We start from the raw sequence: 12,783 nt of genomic DNA on the forward strand, positions 1-12,783 counted from the left end.
CAAGAGAGACATCCCCGCCAATATCTAGCTTTTGACGGGGTCTATCCGTGAAAAATATCAAATTTTTTGAGTGCACATGCATTCTGCTGCAAATGCCTATGGAAGTTTCATGCCGTTCGTATGCAATGTGGCAACACGAAAATGACCCGTTTTTCCATTCCGAGGGATTTCTGTGCGATCCTAACAGCCCCGTGACCCACAAGAGAGACATCCCCGCCAACTTCTAGCGTTTGACGGGGTCTATCCGTGAAGAATATTACATTTTTGAGTGCACATGCATTTCTGCTGCAAATGCCTCTGGAAGTTTCATGCCGTTCGTATGCAATGTGGCAACACGAAAATGACTCGTTTTCCCATTCCGAGGGATTTCTGTGCGACCCTAACAGCCCCTGACCCACAAGAGAGACATCCCCGCCAATTTCTAGCGTTTGACGGGGTCTCTCCGTGAAAAATATTAAAGTTTTTGAGTGCACATGCATTTCTGCTGCTAATGCCTCTGGAAGTTTCATGCCGTTCGTATGCCAATGTGTCAACACGAAAATGACCCGTATTCCCATTCCGAGGGATTTCTGTGCGACCCTAACAGCCCCGTGACCCACAAGAGAGACATCCCCGCTAATTTATAGCGTTTGACGGGGTCCATCCGTGAAAATATTAATTTTTTAGTGCACATGCATTTCTGCTGCAAATGCCTCTGGAAGTTTCATACCGTTCGTATGCAATGTGGCAACACGAAAATGACCCGTTTTCCCATTCTGAGGGATTTCTGTGCGAACCTAACAGCCCCGTGACCCACAAGAGAGACATCCCCGCCAATTTCTAGCGTTTGACGGGGTCTATCCGTGAAAAATATTAATTTGTTTGAGTGCACATGCATTTCTGCTGCATTTTGCTCTGGAAGTTTCATGCCGTTCGTATGCAATGTGGCAACACGAAAATGACCCGTTTTCCCTATCCGAGGGATTTCTGTGCGACCCTAACAGCCCCGTGACCCCCCAAGAGAGACATCCCTGCCAACTTCTAGCGTTTGCCGGGGTCTATCCATGAAAAATATTACATTTTTTGAGTGCACATGCATTTCTGCTGCAAATGCCTATGGAAGTTTCATTCCGTTCGTATGCAATGTGGCAACACGAAAATGACCCGTTTTTCCATTCCGAGGGATTTCTGTGCGATCCTAACAGCCCCGTGACCCACAAGAGAGACATCCCCGCCAATTTCTAGCGTTTGACGGGGTCTCTCCGTGAAAAATATTAAAGTTTTTGAGTGCACATGCATTTCTGCTGCAAATGCCTCTGGAAGTTTCATGCCGTTTGTATGCCAATGTGGCAACACGAAAATGACCCGTTTACCCATTCCGAGGGATTTCTGTGCAACCCTAACAGCCCCTGACCCACAAGAGAGACATCCCCGCCAATGTATAGCGTTTGACGGGGTCTCTCCGTGAAAAATATTAAATTTTTTGAGTGCACATGCATTTCTGCTGCAAATGCCTCTGGAAGTTTCATGCCGTTCGTATGCAATGTTGCAACACGAAAATGACCCGTTTTCCCATTCCGAGGGATTTCTGTGCGAACCTAACAGCCCCGTGACCCACAAGAGAGACATCCCCGCCAATATCTAGCTTTTGACGGGGTCTATCCGTGAAAAATATCAAATTTTTTGAGTGCACATGCATTCTGCTGCAAATGCCTATGGAAGTTTCATGCCGTTCGTATGCAATGTGGCAACACGAAAATGACCCGTTTTTCCATTCCGAGGGATTTCTGTGCGATCCTAACAGCCGTGTGACCCACAAGAGAGACATCCCTGCCAACTTCTAGCGTTTGACGGGGTCTATCCGTGAAAAATATTACATTTTTTGAATGCACATGAATTTCTGCTGCAAATGCCTCTGGAAGTTTCATGCCGTTCGTATGAAATGTGGCAACACGAAAATGACCCGTTTTCCCATTCCGAGGGATTTCTGTGCGACCCTAACAGCCCCGTGACCCACAAGAGAGACATCCCCGCCAATTTCTAGCGTTTGACGGGGTCTATTCGTGAAAAATATTAAAGTTTTTGAGTGCACATGCATTTCTGCTGCAAATGCCTCTGGAAGTTTCAAGCCGTTCGTATGCCAATGTGGCAACACGAAAATGACCCGTTTTTCCATTCCGAGGGATTTCTGTGCGATCCTAACAGCCCCGTGACCCACAAGAGAGACATCCCCGCCAACTTCTAGCATTTGACGGGGTCTATCCGTGAAGAATATTAAATGTTTTGAGTGCACTTGCATTTCTGCTGCAAATGTCTCTGGAAGTTTCATGCCATTCGTATGCAATGTGGCAACACGAAAATGACCCGTTTTCCCATTCCGAGGGATTTCTGTGCGACCCTAACAGCCCCGTGAACCACAAGAGAGACATCCCCGCCAATTTATAGCGTTTGACGGGGTCTATCCGTGAAAAATATTAAATTTATTGAGTGCACATGCATTTCTGCTGCAAAAGCCTCTGGAAGTTTCATGCCGTTAGTATGCAATGTGGCAACACGAAAATGACCCGTTTTCCCATTCCGAGGGATTTCTGTGCGACCCTAACAGCCCCGTGACCCACAAGAGAGACATCCCCGCCAATATCTAGCTTTTGACGGGGTCTATCCGTGAAAAATATCAAATTTTTTGAGTGCACATGCATTCTGCTGCAAATGCCTCTGGAAGTTTCATGCCGTTCGTATGCAATGTGGCAACACGAAAATGACCCGTTTTTCCATTCCGAGGGATTTCTGTGCGATCCTAACAGCCCCGTGACCCACAAGAGAGACATCCCTGCCAACTTCTAGCGTTTGACGGGGTCTATCCGTGATAAATATTACATTTTTTGAATGCACATGCATTTCTGCTGCAAATGCCTCTGGAAGTTTCATGCCGTTCTTATGAAATGTGGCAACACGAAAATGACCCGTTTTCCCATTCCGAGGGATTTCTGTGTGACCCTAACAGCCCGTGACCCACAAGAGAGACATCCCCGCCAATTTCTAGCGTTTGACGGGGTCTATTCGTGAAAAATATTAAAGTTTTTGAGTGCACATGCATTTCTGCTGCAAATGCCTCTGGAAGTTTCAAGCCGTTCGTATGCCAATGTGGCAACACTAAAATGACCCGTTTTTCCATTCCGAGGGATTTCTGTGCGATCCTAACAGCCCCGTGACCCACAAGAGAGACATCCCCGCCAACTTCTAGCATTTGACGGGGTCTATCCGTGAAGAATATTAAATGTTTTGAGTGCACATGCATTTCTGCTGCAAATGTCTCTGGAAGTTTCATGCCATTCGTATGCAATGTGGCAACACGAAAATGACCCGTTTTCCCATTCCGAGGGATTTCTGTGCGACCCTAACAGCCCGTGAACCACAAGAGAGACATCCCCGCCAATTTATAGCGTTTGACGGGGTCTATCCGTGAAAAATATTAAATTTATTGAGTGCACATGCATTTCTGCTGCAAATGCCTCTGGAAGTTTCATGCCGTTAGTATGCAATGTGGCAACACGAAAATGACCCGTTTTCCCATTCCGAGGGATTTCTGTGCGACCCTAACAGCCCCGTGACCCACAAGAGAGACATCCCCGCCAATATCTAGCTTTTGACGGGGTCTATCCGTGAAAAATATCAAATTTTTTGAGTGCACATGCATTCTGCTGCAAATGCCTATGGAAGTTTCATGCCGTTCGTATGCAATGTGGCAACACGAAAATGACCCGTTTTTCCATTCCGAGGGATTTCTGTGCGATCCTAACAGCCCCGTGACCCACAAGAGAGACATCCCCGCCAACTTCTAGCGTTTGACGGGGTCTATCCGTGAAGAATATTACATTTTTGAGTGCACATGCATTTCTGCTGCAAATGCCTCTGGAAGTTTCATGCCGTTCGTATGCAATGTGGCAACACGAAAATGACTCGTTTTCCCATTCCGAGGGATTTCTGTGCGACCCTAACAGCCCCTGACCCACAAGAGAGACATCCCCGCCAATTTCTAGCGTTTGACGGGGTCTCTCCGTGAAAAATATTAAAGTTTTTGAGTGCACATGCATTTCTGCTGCTAATGCCTCTGGAAGTTTCATGCCGTTCGTATGCCAATGTGTCAACACGAAAATGACCCGTATTCCCATTCCGAGGGATTTCTGTGCGACCCTAACAGCCCCGTGACCCACAAGAGAGACATCCCCGCTAATTTATAGCGTTTGACGGGGTCCATCCGTGAAAATATTAATTTTTTAGTGCACATGCATTTCTGCTGCAAATGCCTCTGGAAGTTTCATACCGTTCGTATGCAATGTGGCAACACGAAAATGACCCGTTTTCCCATTCTGAGGGATTTCTGTGCGAACCTAACAGCCCCGTGACCCAAAAGAGAGACATCCCCGCCAATTTCTAGCGTTTGACGGGGTCTATCCGTGAAAAATATTAATTTGTTTGAGTGCACATGCATTTCTGCTGCATTTTCCTCTGGAAGTTTCATGCCGTTCGTATGCAATGTGGCAACACGAAAATGACCCGTTTTCCCTATCCGAGGGATTTCTGTGCGACCCTAACAGCCCCGTGACCCCCCAAGAGAGACATCCCTGCCAACTTCTAGCGTTTGACGGGGTCTATCCATGAAAAATATTACATTTTTTGAGTGCACATGCATTTCTGCTGCAAATGCCTATGGAAGTTTCATTCCGTTCGTATGCAATGTGGCAACACGAAAATGACCCGTTTTTCCATTCCGAGGGATTTCTGTGCGATCCTAACAGCCCCGTGACCCACAAGAGAGACATCCCCTCCAACTTCTAGCGTTTGACGGGGTCTATCTGTGAAAAATATTAAATTTTTTGAGTGCACATGCATTTCTGCTGCAAATGCCTCTGGAAGTTTCATACCGTTCGTATGCCAATGTGGCAACACGAAAATGACCCGTTTTCCCATTCCGAGGGATTTCTGTGCGAACCTAACAGCCCCGTGACCCACAAGAGAGACATCCCCGCCAATTTCTAGCGTTTGACGCGTCTATCCGTGAAAATATTAATTTGTTTGAGTGCACATGCATTTCTGCTGCAAATGCCTATGGAAGTTTCATGCCGTTCGTATGCAATGTGGCAACACGAAAATGACCCGTTTTCCCATTCCGAGCGATTTCTGTGCGACCCTAACAGCCCCGTGACCCACAAGAGAGACATCCCCGCCAATTTCTAGCATTTGACGGGGTCTATCTGTGAAAAATATTAATTTGTTTGAGTGCAGATGCATTTCTGCTGCAAATGCCTCTGGAAGTTCCATCCTGTTCGTATGCAATGTGGCAACACGAAAATGACCCGTTCCCTATCCGAGGGATTTCTGTGCGACCCTAACAGCCCCGTGACCCACAAGAGAGACATCCCTGCCAACTTCTAGCATTTGACGGGGTCTATCCGTGAAAATTATTAAATTTTTTGAGTGCACATGCATTTCTGCTGCAAATGCCTCTGGAAGTTTCATGCCGTTCGTATGCAATGTGGCAACACGAAAATGACCGGTTTTCCCATTCCGAGGGATTTCTGTGCGATCCTAACAGCCCCGTGACCCACAAGAGAGGCATCCCCGCCAACTTCTCGCGTTTGACGGGGTCTATCCGTGAAGAATATTACATTTTTGAGTGCACATGCATTTCTGCTGCAAATGCCTCTGGAAGTTTCATGCCGTTCGTATGCAATGTGGCAACACGAAAATGACTCGTTTTCCCATTCCGAGGGATTTCTGTGCGACCCTAACAGCCCCTGACCCACAAGAGAGACATCCCCACCAATTTCTAGCGTTTGACGGGGTCTCTCCGTGAAAAATATTAAAGTTTTTGAGTGCACATGCATTTCTGCTGCAAATGCCTCTGGAAGTTTCATGCCGTTCGTATGCCAATGTGGCAACACGAAAATGACCCGTTTTCCCATTCCGAGGGATTTCTGTGCGACCCTAACAGCCCCGTGACCCACAAGAGAGACATCCCCGCTAATTTATAGCGTTTGACGGGGTCCATCCGTGAAAAAGATGAAAATTTTTTAGTGCACATGCATTTCTGCTGCAAATGCCTCTGGAAGTTTCATACCGTTCGTATGCAATGTGGCAACACGAAAATGACCCGTTCCCTATCCGAGGGATTTCTGTGCGACCCTAACAGCCCCGTGACCCACAAGTGAGACATCCCTGCCAACTTCTAGCATTTGACGGGGTCTATCCGTGAAAAATATTACATTTTTTGAGTGCACATGCATTTCTGCTTCAAATGCCTCTGGAAGTTTCATGCTGTTTGTATGCCAATGTGGCAACACGAAAATGACCCGTTTTCCCATTCCGAGGGATTTCTGTGCAACCCTAACAGCCCCGTGACCCACAAGAGAGACATCCCCGCCAATTTCTAGCATTTGACGGGGTCTATCCGTGAAAAAATATTCATTTTTTTGAGTGCAAATGCATTTCTGCGGCAAATGCCTCTGGAAGTTTCATGCCGTTCGTATGCAATGTGGCAACACGAAAATGACCCGTTTTCCCATTCCGAGGGATTTCTGTGCGATCCTAACAGCCCCGTGACCCACAAGAGAGACATCCCCGCCAACTTCTCGCGTTTGACGGGGTCTATCCGTGAAGAATATTACATTTTTGAGTGCACATGCATTTCTGCTGCAAATGCCTCTGGAAGGTTCATGCCGTTCGTATGCAATGTGGCAACACGAAAATGACTCGTTTTCCCATTCCGAGGGATTTCTGTGCGACCCTAACAGCCCCTGACCCACAAGAGAGACATCCCCGCCAATTTCTAGCGTTTGACGGGGTCTCTCCGTGAAAAATATTAAAGTTTTTGAGTGCACATGCATTTCTGCTGCAAATGCCTCTGGAAGTTTCATGCCGTTCGTATGCCAATGTGGCAACACGAAAATGACCCGTTTTCCCATTCCGAGGGATTTCTGTGCGACCCTAACAGCCCCGTGACCCACAAGAGAGACATCCCCGCTAATTTATAGCGTTTGACGGGGTCCATCCGTGAAAAAAATTAAAAATTATTTGTGCACATGCATTTCTGCTGCAAATGCCTCTGCAAGTTTCATACCGTTCGTATGCAATGTGGCAACACGAAAATGACCCGTTTTCCCATTCTGAGGGATTTCTGTGCGAACCTAACAGCCCCGTGACCCACAAGAGAGACATCCCCGCCAATTTCTAGCGTTTGACGGGGTCTATTCGTGAAAAATATTAAAGTTTTTGAGTGCACATGCATTTCTGCTGCAAATGCCTCTGGAAGTTTCATGCCGTTCGTATGCCAATGTGGCAACACGAAAATGACCCGTTTTCCCATTCTGAGTGATTTCTGTGCGAACCTAACAGCCCCGTGACCCACAAGAGAGACATCCCCGCCAATTTCTCGCGTTTGACGGGGTCTATCCGTGAAAAATATTAATTTGTTTGAGTGCACATGCATTTCTGCTGCATTTTCCTCTGGAAGTTTCATGCCATTCATATGCAATGTGGCAACATGAAAATGACCCGTTTTCCCTATCCGAGGGATTTCTGTGCGACCCTAACAGCCCCGTGACCCCCCAAGAGAGACATCCCTGCCAACTTCTAGCGTTTGACGGGGTCTCTCCGTGAAAAATATTACATTTTTTGAGTGCACATGCATTTCTGCTGCAAATGCCTATGGAAGTTTCATGCCGTTCGTATGCAATGTGACAACACGAAAATGACCCGTTTTTCCATTCCGAGGGATTTCTGTGCGACCCTAACAGCCCCGTGACCCACAAGAGAGACATCCCCGCCAATTTCTAGCGTTTGACGGGGTCTATCTGTGAAAAATATTAATTTGTTTGAGTGCAGATGCATTTCTGCTGCAAATGCCTCTGGAAGTTCCATCCCGTTCGTATGCAATGTGGCAACACGAACATGACCCGTTCCCTATCCGAGGGATTTCTGTGCGACCCTAACAGCCCCGTGACCCACAAGAGAGACATCCCTGCCAACTTCTAGCATTTGACGGGGTCTATCCGTGAAAAATATTACATTTTTTGAGTGCACATGCATTTCTGCTGCAAATGCCTCTGGAAGTTTCATACCGTTTGTATGCCAATGTGGCAACACGAAAATGACCCGTTTTCCCATTCCGAGGGATTTCTGTGCAACCCTAACAGCCCCGTGACCCACAAGAGAGACATCCCCGCCAATTTCAAGCATTTGACGGGGTCTATCCGTGAAAAAATATTCAATTTTTTGAGTGCACATGCATTTCTGCTGCAAATGCCTCTGGAAGTTTCATGCCGTTCGTATGCAATGTGGCAACACGAAAATGACCCGTTTTCCCATTCCGAGGGATTTCTGTGCGATCCTAACAGCCCTGTGACCCACAAGAGAGACATCCCCGCCAACTTCTCGCGTTTGACGGGGTCTATCCGTGAAGAATATTACATTTTTGAGTGCACATGCATTTCTGCTGCAAATGCCTCTGGAAGTTTCATGTCGTTCGTATGCCAATGTGGCAACACGAAAATGACTCGTTTTCCCATTCCGAGGGATTTCTGTGCGACCCTAACAGCCCCGTGACCCACAAGAGAGACATCCCCGCTAATTTATAGCGTTTGACGGGGTCCATCCGTGAAAAAAATTAAAAATTATTTGTGCACATGCATTTCTGCTGCAAATGCCTCTGCAAGTTTCATACCGTTCGTATGCAATGTGGCAACACGAAAATGACCCGTTTTCCCATTCTGAGGGATTTCTGTGCGAACCTAACAGCCCCGTGACCCACAAGAGAGACATCCCCGCCAATTTCTAGCGTTTGACGGGGTCTATTCGTGAAAAATATTAAAGTTTTTGAGTGCACATGCATTTCTGCTGCAAATGCCTCTGGAAGTTTCATGCCGTTCGTATGCCAATGTGGCAACACGAAAATGACCCGTTTTCCCATTCTGAGTGATTTCTGTGCGAACCTAACAGCCCCGTGACCCACAAGAGAGACATCCCCGCCAATTTCTCGCGTTTGACGGGGTCTATCCGTGAAAAATATTAATTTGTTTGAGTGCACATGCATTTCTGCTGCATTTTCCTCTGGAAGTTTCATGCCGTTCATATGCAATGTGGCAACATGAAAATGACCCGTTTTCCCTATCCGAGGGATTTCTGTGCGACCCTAACAGCCCCGTGACCCCCCAAGAGAGACATCCCTGCCAACTTCTAGCGTTTGACGGGGTCTCTCCGTGAAAAATATTACATTTTTTGAGTGCACATGCATTTCTGCTGCAAATGCCTATGGAAGTTTCATGCCGTTCGTATGCAATGTGGCAACACGAAAATGACCCGTTTTTCCATTCCGAGGGATTTCTGTGCGACCCTAACAGCCCCGTGACCCACAAGAGAGACATCCCCGCCAATTTCTAGCGTTTGACGGGGTCTATCTGTGAAAAATATTAATTTGTTTGAGTGCAGATGCATTTCTGCTGCAAATGCCTCTGGAAGTTCCATCCCGTTCGTATGCAATGTGGCAACACGAACATGACCCGTTCCCTATCCGAGGGATTTCTGTGCGACCCTAACAGCCCCGTGACCCACAAGAGAGACATCCCTGCCAACTTCTAGCATTTGACGGGGTCTATCCGTGAAAAATATTACATTTTTTGAGTGCACATGCATTTCTGCTGCAAATGCCTCTGGAAGTTTCATACCGTTTGTATGCCAATGTGGCAACACGAAAATGACCCGTTTTCCCATTCCGAGGGATTTCTGTGCAACCCTAACAGCCCCGTGACCCACAAGAGAGACATCCCCGCCAATTTCAAGCATTTGACGGGGTCTATCCGTGAAAAAATATTCAATTTTTTGAGTGCACATGCATTTCTGCTGCAAATGCCTCTGGAAGTTTCATGCCGTTCGTATGCAATGTGGCAACACGAAAATGACCCGTTTTCCCATTCCGAGGGATTTCTGTGCGATCCTAACAGCCCTGTGACCCACAAGAGAGACATCCCCGCCAACTTCTCGCGTTTGACGGGGTCTATCCGTGAAGAATATTACATTTTTGAGTGCACATGCATTTCTGCTGCAAATGCCTCTGGAAGTTTCATGTCGTTCGTATGCCAATGTGGCAACACGAAAATGACTCGTTTTCCCATTCCGAGGGATTTCTGTGCGACCCTAACAGCCCCTGACCCACAAGAGAGACATACCCGCCAATTTCTAGCGTTTGACGGGGTCTCTCCGTGAAAAATATTAAAGTTTTTGAGTGCACATGCATTTCTGCTGCAAATGCCTCTGGAAGTTTCATGCCGTTCGTATGCCAATGTTGCAACACGAAAATGACCCGTTTTCCCATTCCGAGGGATTTCTGTGCGACCCTAACAGCCCCGTGACCCACAAGAGAGACATCCCCGCTAATTTATAGCGTTTGACGGGGTCCATCCGTGAAAAAGATGAAAATTTTTTAGTGCACATGCATTTCTGCTGCAAATGCCTCTGGAAGTTTCATACCGTTCGTATGCAATGTGGCAACACGAAAATGACCCGTTCCCTATCCGAGGGATTTCTGTGCGACCCTAACAGCCCCGTGACCCACAAGTGAGACATCCCTGCCAACTTCTAGCATTTGACGGGGTCTATCCGTGAAAAATATTACATTTTTTGAGTGCACATGCATTTCTGCTTCAAATGCCGCTGGAAGTTTCATGCCGTTTGTATGCCAATGTGGCAACACGAAAATGACCCGTTTTCCCATTCCGAGGGATTTCTGTGCAACCCTAACAGCCCCGTGACCCACAAGAGAGACATCCCCGCCAATTTCTAGCATTTGACGGGGTCTATCCGTGAAAAAATATTCATTTTTTTGAGTGCACATGCATTTCTGCGGCAAATGCCTCTGGAAGGTTCATGCCGTTCGTATGCAATGTGGCAACACGAAAATGACTCGTTTTCCCATTCCGAGGGATTTCTGTGCGACCCTAACAGCCCCTGACCCACAAGAGAGACATCCCCGCCAATTTCTAGCGTTTGACGGGGTCTCTCCGTGAAAAATATTAAAGTTTTTGAGTGCACATGCATTTCTGCTGCAAATGCCTCTGGAAGTTTCATGCCGTTCGTATGCCAATGTGGCAACACGAAAATGACCCGTTTTCCCATTCCGAGGGATTTCTGTGCGACCCTAACAGCCCCGTGACCCACAAGAGAGACATCCCCGCTAATTTATAGCGTTTGACGGGGTCCATCCGTGAAAAAAATTAAAAATTATTAGTGCACATGCATTTCTGCTGCAAATGCCTCTGCAAGTTTCATACCGTTCGTATGCAATGTGGCAACACGAAAATGACCCGTTTTCCCATTCTGAGGGATTTCTGTGCGAACCTAACAGCCCCGTGACCCACAAGAGAGACATCCCCGCCAATTTCTAGCGTTTGACGGGGTCTATTCGTGAAAAATATTAAAGTTTTTGAGTGCACATGCATTTCTGCTGCAAATGCCTCTGGAAGTTTCATGCCGTTCGTATGCCAATGTGGCAACACGAAAATGACCCGTTTTCCCATTCTGAGTGATTTCTGTGCGAACCTAACAGCCCCGTGACCCACAAGAGAGACATCCCCGCCAATTTCTCGCGTTTGACGGGGTCTATCCGTGAAAAATATTAATTTGTTTGAGTGCACATGCATTTCTGCTGCATTTTCCTCTGGAAGTTTCATGCCGTTCGTATGCAATGTGGCAACATGAAAATGACCCGTTTTCCCTATCCGAGGGATTTCTGTGCGACCCTAACAGCCCCGTGACCCCCCAAGAGAGACATCCCTGCCAACTTCTAGCGTTTGACGGGGTCTATCCGTGAAAAATATTACATTTTTTGAGTGCACATGCATTTCTGCTGCAAATGCCTATGGAAGTTTCATGCCGTTCGTATGCAATGTGGCAACACGAAAATGACCCGTTTTTCCATTCCGAGGGATTTCTGTGCGACCCTAACAGCCCCGTGACCCACAAGAGAGACATCCCCGCCAATTTCTAGCGTTTGACGGGGTCTATCTGTGAAAAATATTAATTTGTTTGAGTGCAGATGCATTTCTGCTGCAAATGCCTCTGGAAGTTCCATCCCGTTCATATGCAATGTGGCAACACGAACATGACCCGTTCCCTATCCGAGGGATTTCTGTGCGACCCTAACAGCCCCGTGACCCACAAGAGAGACATCCCTGCCAACTTCTAGCATTTGACGGGGTCTATCCGTGAAAAATATTACATTTTTTGAGTGCACATGCATTTCTGCTGCAAATGCCTCTGGAAGTTTCATACCGTTTGTATGCCAATGTGGCAACACGAAAATGACCCGTTTTCCCATTCCGAGGGATTTCTGTGCAACCCTAACAGCTCCGTGACCCACAAGAGAGACATCCCCGCCAATTTCTAGCATTTGACGGGGTCTATCCATGAAAAAATATTCAATTTTTTGAGTGCACATGCATTTCTGCTGCAAATGCCTCTGGAAGTTTCATGCCGTTCGTATGCAATGTGGCAACACGAAAATGACCCGTTTTCCCATTCCGAGGGATTTCTGTGCGATCCTAACAGCCCTGTGACCCACAAGAGAGACATCCCCGCCAACTTCTCGCGTTTGACGGGGTCTATCCGTGAAGAATATTACATTTTTGAGTGCACATGCATTTCTGCTGCAAATGCCTCTGGAAGTTTCATGTCGTTCGTATGCCAATGTGGCAACACGAAAATGACTCGTTTTCCCATTCCGAGGGATTTCTGTGCGACCCTAACAGCCCC

This window comes from Petromyzon marinus, chromosome 50, assembly GCF_048934315.1.
Source record: "Petromyzon marinus isolate PM22_M1 ecotype Great Lakes invasive population chromosome 50, UKy_Petmar_22M1.pri1.0, whole genome shotgun sequence".
Taxonomy (NCBI): Eukaryota; Metazoa; Chordata; class Hyperoartia; order Petromyzontiformes; family Petromyzontidae; genus Petromyzon; species Petromyzon marinus.